This window comes from Balaenoptera borealis, assembly GCF_965194805.1.
Source record: "Balaenoptera borealis genome assembly, chromosome: 2".
In the NCBI taxonomy this organism is placed as follows: domain Eukaryota; kingdom Metazoa; phylum Chordata; class Mammalia; order Artiodactyla; family Balaenopteridae; genus Balaenoptera; species Balaenoptera borealis.
Genome location: NC_138867.1, coordinates 42,475,031 through 42,481,032, shown reverse-complemented (window position 1 = coordinate 42,481,032; position 6,002 = coordinate 42,475,031).

Here is a 6,002-nt window from a genome sequence, read left to right as displayed (position 1 = left end):
TAATGAAAGTGGAATAAAATCCAAACTGGCTTTCAGGACCTCCCAGGATCTATATGTTCAGGTTCCCTTTAATCTCTTAAAACTCATCCCACCAGGCTCTCTCCCTTATATTTCAGACACACTAGCCTCTCTTCTATTCTTCAAATGTGCTGAGTCTTTTCCTACCCTGAAGCCAGGTTGCCTCTGTCCAGAATGCTCTTCCCCCAGCACCGCACAGGCTGTCTCCTCTGCTCCTTCAGGTCTCAGCTCAGCTCAGTGTTCATTCACTCCTGATCCTAACGGATGTGCACCCTGGTCCTCCCCTTCTAATTTCCTTCATATCACTCATCATAAACTACCCTTATTTGTTTTCTTACATATAGTCTGTCTTCCTAACTAGAAAGTAAGCTCCGTGATGCAAGGACCTTATTTTTATAGTTCACAGATGTATCCCCAGTGCTTAAATAACAATAAACACTCAATAAATATTTATAGAATAAATATATTACTTTTTTTTAAACATCTTTATTGGAGTATAATTGCTTTAAAATGTTGTGTTAGTTTCTGCTGTATAACAAAGTGAGTCAGCTATACGTATACATATATGCCCGTATCCCCACCCTCTTGTGTCTCCGTTCCACCCTCCCTATCCCACCCCTCTAGGTGGTCACAAAGCACTGAGCAGATCTCCCTCTGCTATCCGGATGCTTCCCACTAGCTATCTATTTTACGTTTGGTAGTGTATATATATGTCCATGCCACTCTCTCACTTCGTCCCAGCTTACCCTTCCCCCTCCCCGTGTCCTCAACTCCATTCTCCATGTCTGCATCTTTATTTCTGTCCTGCCCCTAGGTTCGTCAAAACCATTTTGTTTTTTCTGTTAGATTCCATATAATTTGTTAGCATACGGTATTTGGTTTTCTCTTTCTGACTTACTTCACTCTGTATGACAGACTCTAGGCCCATCCACCTCACTACAAATAACTCAATTTCGTTTCTTTTTATGGCTGAGTAATATTCTATTGCATATATGTGCCACATCTTCTTTATCCATTCATCTTTCGATGGACACTTAGGTTATTTCCATGTCCTGGCTATTGTAAATAGTGCTGCAATGAACATTGTGGTACATGACTCTTTGAATTATGGTTTTCTCAGGGTATATGCCCAGTAGTGGGATTGCTGGGTCGTGTAGTAGTTCTGTTTTTAGTTTTTTAAGGAACCTCCATAGTGTTCTCCATAGTGGCTGTATCAATTTACATTCCCACCAACAGTGCAAGAGGGTTCCCTTTTCTCTACACCCTCTCCAGCATTTATTGTTTGTAGATTTCTTGATGATGGCCATTCTGACTGGTGCGAGGTGATACCTCATTGTTGTTTTGATTTGCATTTCTCTAATGATCAGTGATGTTGAGCATCCTTTCATGTGTTTGTTGGCAATCTGTATATCTTCTTTGGAGAAATGTCTAGTTAGGTCTTCTGCCCATTTTTGGATTGGGTTGTTTGTTTTTTTGATATTGAGCTGCATGTATATTTTGGAGATTAATCCTTTGTCAGTTGCTTCATTTGCAAATATTTTCTCCCATTCTGAGGGTTGTCTTTTCATCTTGTTTATTGTTTCCTTTGCTGTGCAAAAGCTTTTAAGTTTCATTAGGTCCCATTTGTTTATTTATGTTTTTATTTCCATTTGTTTAGGAGGTAGGTCAAAAAGGATCTTGCTGTGATTTATGTCAGAGTGTTCTGCCTATGTTTTCCTCTAAGAGTTTTATAGTGTCTGGCCTTACACTTAGGTCTTTAATCCATTTTGAGTTTATTTTTGTGTATGGTGTTAGGGAGTGTTCTAATTTCATTCTTTTACATGTAGCTGTCCAGTTTTCCCAGCACCACTTATTGAAGAGGCTGTCTTTTCTCCACTGTATATTCTTGCCTCCTTTTCAAAGATAAGGTGACCATATGTGTGTGGGTTTATCTCTGGGCTTTCTATCCTGTTCCATTGATCTATATTTCTGTTTTTGTGCCAATACCGTACTGTCTTGATTACTGTAGCTTTGTAGTATAGTCTGAAGTCAGGGAGCCTGATTCCTCCAGCTCCATTTTTCGTTCTCAAGATTGCTTTGGCTATTCCGGGTCTTTTGTGTTTCCATACAAATTGTGAATCTTTTTGTTCTAGTTCTGTGAAAAATGCCATTGGTAGTTTGATAGGGATTGCATTGAATCTGTAGATTGCTTTAGGAAGTATAGTCATTTTCACAATGTTGATTCTTCCAATCCAAGAACATGGTACATCTCTCCATCTGTTTGTATCATCTTTAATTTCTTTCATCAGTGTTTTATAGTTTTCTGCATACAGGTCTTTTGTCTTCTTAGGTAGGTTTATTCCTAGGTATTTTATTCTTTTTGTTGCAATGGTAAATGGGAGTGTTTCCTTAATTTCTCTTTCAGATTTTTCATCATTAGTGTATAGGAATGCAAGAGATTTCTGTGCATTAATTTTGTATCCTGCTACTTTACCAAATTCATTGGTTAGCTCTAGTAGTGTTCTGGTAGCATCTTTAGGATTCTCTATGTATAGTATCATGTCATCTGCAAGGAGTGACAGTTTTACTTCTTCTTTTCCGATTTGGATTCCTTTTCTTTCTTTTTCTTCTCTGATTGCTGTGGCTAAAACTTCCAAAACTATGTTGAATAGTAGTGGTGAGAGTGGGCAACCTTGTCTTGTTCCTGATCTTAGTGGAAATGGTTTCAGTTTTTCACCATTGGGAACGATGTTGGCTTTGGGTTTGTCATATAATGGCGTATTTTATGTCGAGGTGGGTTCCCTCTATGCCTACTTTATGGAGAGTTTTTGTCATAAATCAGTGTTGAATTTTGTTGAAAGCTTTTTCTGCATCTATTGGGATTATAGTATATTTTTTATCCTTCAATTTGTTAATATGGTGTATCACATTGATTGATTTGCATATATTGAAGAATCCTTGCATTCCTGGGATAAACCCCACTTGATCATGGTATATGATCCTTTTAATGTGCTGTTGGATTCTGTTTGCTAGTATTTTGTTGAGGATTTTTGCATCTATGTTCATCAGTGATGTTGGCCTGTAGTTTTCTTTTTTTGTGACATCTTTGTCTGGTTTTGGTGTCAGGGTAATGGTGGCCTCAATATATTTTAAAAATCAAGCAACACAGAAATATACAAGAGGAAGCAAAATAATTTTTTATATTATCCACAATTCTACTACCCAGATACAGTAACTGTTGTTATTTGGTGAATGTTATTCCATCCCTTTTCTTTGGGCATTAAATTTATATATATATAATATATATGTAGTGCAATTATACTATATACTATTCTTTTTAAATTTTACTCTAATTTCACTTTTATTTTTACTTTTAGTTTATTTTATTTACAACAAAATAACTGAAGTGAAACTGAAAGAATTAATAATCATCAGATTATTTACTCACAAGACATAGTCACCCCTAAAATACCCTTCTAAACTTAACAAGACTGTAAGAACTATTAAGAGGATTGAACCAATGTTTTGTTAACTACATGTTCCAATTTGGGGCAGTTTCTATTATTTTTTTTTTAATATTGTGATGTCACTTACATTTTATTCCATAATCCCACAATTGTTTTTGTTTTATATTTAAAGGGATTAAAATCTCACCTCCAGTTTTTGTTTTTGTTTTGTTTTTTTACCATTAACTTCCTTATCACTGAGTTTTAAAGTTTGATTACCCTCTTGATAGACTGGATTTTTGCTGAAGTAGATTTTTTTAAAAGAGCTCTTGGTTATTGTATTTTTGAGTTTTTGTGGGTTTAGGAGTGTCAGTTTGCCCTTTGTCAACACCAGCTTGGCTGTATGTAATAATTTGGGTCATGCTTTTGCTCTCAGCCTTTTTAAGATATTGCACACCACCATCTTCTGGCATCACATGTTTCAGACAAGTCTACGTTCGTTGTCATCATTCCCCTGTTTTTCTATCTGGATGGGAATAAAATTCTTTATCCTTGATGTTTAGCAACTTTGCCAGAAGATACATTGGTGTTAGTCCTTGTCAATTTCTTCTGCCGTGGGCTACTACTTGATATCTCCAGCCTCATTTCCCACTACTTCCTTGCAGGGGGCATGCCCACCTTGCCAACTTTTTGCCCTTCTGTGACCTCATTATGCTGCTTTAATATCCTTCTGGCTTGGCACAGGCTAGTAAAATTCCCTCATCCCTACCCTCCACCCTGCTGTTTGCTGCCGCTCTTTCCAGCACATTTAGCTCAAGCATCTCTCTCCTCCGTGAGGACTTCCAGAGCACACTCCTCAGGTGACCGGCCACTCTCCCCTTCCACCCCTATGGAATGTAACATGTACCCCTAGTATTACATTTGGTGCACTGATCTACCATCACTGGTTTATGACTGTCTCACATCCAGGACTGTGAACTCCAAGGGGAGGGCCGCCTAGTTTATACCCACATAACTATGCAATTTAAAAGAGTTTATGTTGGTAAAATGTTGGAGATTTTAGATCGGGAGTCTCCAATCCCTGGCCCATGGACTGGTACTGGTCCGTGGCCTGTTAGGAACCGGGCCGCACAGCAGGAGGTGAGCAGCGGGCAAGCTGAGCGAGCAAAGCTTCATCTGTATTTACAGCTGCTCCCCATCACTCGCATTACTGCCTGAGCTCCGCCTCCTGTCAGATCAGTGGCGGCATTAGATTCTCATAGGAGTGTGAACCCTACTGTGAACTGCGCATGCGAGGGATCTAGGTTGCGAGCTCCTTATGAGAATCTAATGCTGGATGATCTGAGGTGGAGCTGAGGGGGTGATGCTAGCGCTGGGGAGTGGCTGCAAATACAGATTATCATTAGCAGAGAGGTTTGACTGCACAGAGACCATAAGAAATCAATTGCTTGCAGACTCATATCAAAACTCTATCAGAGAGTGGCAAGTGACGACAATTAACCTGCATCTGGTGGCAGGCTTTAAGTCAGAATCCGACACTTATTTTAGTCTGCGCTTGGCCCACCCATTATTTTATTTACCACTTCCATCTGCGCCTCTTTCCGGCACTGCACACTTGTCTCAGTCACAGTTTTGGTAAGCCCACAAGCTAACCCTAGCCAAAATGTGTAAAAAACATCAGTGGAGAGCTTCTTTGAAAAGGGGGAAAGACGCAGTGATGAGACAGCAGAAGACTCTAAGACTGACAACAAAAAGAAAGCTGCGTTTAAAAGAAACTACCAAGTCCTACTTAAATTACAGGTTCATTGCAACAGGTGATTCACATTCTGTAAGCCCACTTTGTATAATATGTGGCTATCCAACGAAGCCGTGAAACCTTCAAAACTGCTTCGCCGCATGGAGACCAAGCACCCTGCATTAAAAGACAAGCCTTTGGAGTTTTTCAAAAGAAAAAAAACGTCAACACGAAGAGCAGAAGCAATTATTGAAGGCCACCACTTCATCAAATGTGTCACATTGAGAGCATCATTCTTAGCAGCTAACCGCTTGCTAAAGCTAAGAAGCCCTCTACTGTTGGTGAAGTGTGGTTCCTTCCTGCTGCTAAAGACATTTGTCATGAACTTTTAGGAGAGGCTGCAGTTCAAAAGGTGGCAGGTGTTCCTCTTTCGGCTAGCACCATAACTAGACGAATTGATGAAATAGCAGGGGTTATTGAGGCACAATTGTTAGAGGATTAATGAGTCACCATGGTACACGATCCAGGTTGACAAGTCTACTGATGGTGACAACAAGGCAACAATGCTTGTTTTTGTGTGATATATTTTTCAGGAGGATGTGCGTGAGGATATGTTATGTGCACTTTTGTTGCCAACACCACAGCTGCAGAACTATTCAAGTCTTTGAATGATTACGTATCAGGAAAACTGAATTGGTCATTATGTGTCAATATATGCATGGATGGAGCTGCTGCCATGACTGGACGGCCTTCTGGTTTCACTACTCGGGTCAAAGAGGTCGCTTCTGAATGTGAGTCCACGCACTGTGTCATCCATAGAGAAA